A 2,164-nucleotide genomic window follows, 5' to 3' on the forward strand; every position below is an offset into this window, starting at 1 on the left:
TCCTTTCCCCCCCCCCCCCCCCCCCCCCCCCCACCTGCCGCTAATATGTAATACCCTGAATTCTGGGGACAAGAGATGATATATTCTAAATTTAAAGTTAGCAAAGAAAGTAGTGACAGTCGTTTATATTCTCTCAGTATACACTGGAAACAGGAACATAATGAATTACCACCTTTTAGTTCACTTTGATCTGAGCAACTCCTGTTTTAACCCAGCAAGTGCTCATTACACATTCATGTCATTACTCAGTGCCTGACTTTTTTTATGAAAACCGTGACATCACAGCTGTGTTTCTACTTTGAGCCAGGAGATATATTGGTTGTGACAAGTGAACATGTGCTATGTTGTGGAGAATTAATGGGTTGTAATCATTGCAAACGAGCTAAATTGACCAATTTACTGCGCTGCCCTCACATTCCTGTGGCGGCTTTCAATCACTTGTCGGAGTTTGCCCAACTAAGTGATTGTCAGGTGCTAGCTTGAGTGCTTTTTGTAGCCTGCCACATTAGTGCAAAAGACGTGCTTACTACCTCCTTTGCAGGCTTTAAGAAAAGCTTGAATGATTGAACCAGGAGTGCACTGAGCTGGTGTCTGGCAAGTGATCACCCTGGTAGGAATACTCAATCAATCAATTTTCCTCTGGTTGGACCTTGTGACGACTGGTGACCACGGGCTACACAGCATGACCTTTGATAGCCTGCACTGTGAGATATCTATGATAGCTATTGGATATAGACTGGCGGGTCTAAAGGCAGTTAGGCTAATCACCCCTCTATGTTAGCAGCTTGGGTGTGATATGTAACCGTTTAGAGTAACGGCTGGACATGTTCATTTATTCGTATCTGTGGTGCATAATGTAGCATAGAGAGATAAGACAGATGGTCTGCTCCATCTTACCACTTTCCATCCTTCTTATTTCATTTCCATGCTGGAGTCAGTGTAACACATTGCAACTCCTGCCTGTGGTTGACCTTGAATGTCTACATAATAACAGTATTGTCTCCACTGCTTTCCTTCCATCTTCTCCTCACTGTTTCTGGGTCTTTATTAATACAACAGAGACAAGGTTGTTTTATGTGGCCTTTATATATCATTTGCCTTTTTTTCCAGTTAATGCAAACTCAGAAGTTCATCCATGTTTACCTGCTGTCTTGAATTCACTATAATGTACATTTCGACAGCATTATTCCAACAGTAAGAGTCACATCGCGTTGCATATTACCCCCAAAAAAGCATGAATGCAAATCAACACCCAGAATATTCACATGAAACGTTTAACGCACCCTTATCTTTCACCTGCATTACCCACAACTCGACAGCCAGCAGACAGTTTGTATTATGCTAGTAGTGGCTAATGCTAGCTATTAGCCTCAAGCAGAGACGAGGAGTTACAGAGCTCCCTTCTTTCTAACGACACACCTGAAGAAATTCTTTATTTTCAAACTTGTAGTCAATTCAATTCAAATTACCTTTATTGGCATGAATGTGTAACAACAATATTGCCAAAGCATCATACATACAACATAAGAACAATCAATATACATTTAATTAAACAAGTAATTAAAGCATGTGTTTGTGTTAAAAAATAAAAATATATTAAAAATTAAAATTAAATAAATTAAATAAAACATTAAGCGTGTGTGTGTGTGTGTGTGTGTGTGTGTTAAAAAAATAAAAATATATTAAAAATAAAATAAATACATAATACTGTAAACGTGTGTGTGTGTATATTAATAGACAAAAAATACAAAAAATAATTTATTGATTAAAAAATATTAATAATAATAATTTAAAAAAAAGAAAGAAATCACTATCAAATGTAAAAACAAAACAATTATATATAAAATAAATATCAAGCAATCAAAATAATAATAATTTGAAAGTGATATAGTCTTCATCCCAGTCCAACGCTGACTCAAGTGGCAATTTTTCAGATTTTGTGAGGGTCTCTCTGGAGACATAAAAGACTTCATTCAGCCCATCACCTGTGCGACAAAGAAGAAATCTATGAATTTTATTGAATTGGTGTTGCGGAAATGGACATTATACTAGATTTTACCATGTATACTGTTTACAGTTAAATCCACCTGCTTCAGTGTGTTTTTTACCTAGACTTTATTAGTGACGGGCCTGTATTTGTTCAAGCTGGCCACGCCCCCGGCTA

General features: G+C 37.3%; 1 protein-coding gene across 1 annotated transcript in view; it reads left to right on the forward strand.

The window, feature by feature from the left end:
- unc5db (unc-5 netrin receptor Db) overlaps positions 1–2,164 on the forward strand; it is a 191,885-nt gene that overhangs the window by 144,511 nt on the left and 45,210 nt on the right. The window lies entirely within an intron of this gene.

Source organism: Micropterus dolomieu, linkage group LG21 (assembly GCF_021292245.1).
Source record: "Micropterus dolomieu isolate WLL.071019.BEF.003 ecotype Adirondacks linkage group LG21, ASM2129224v1, whole genome shotgun sequence".
In the NCBI taxonomy this organism is placed as follows: domain Eukaryota; kingdom Metazoa; phylum Chordata; class Actinopteri; order Centrarchiformes; family Centrarchidae; genus Micropterus; species Micropterus dolomieu.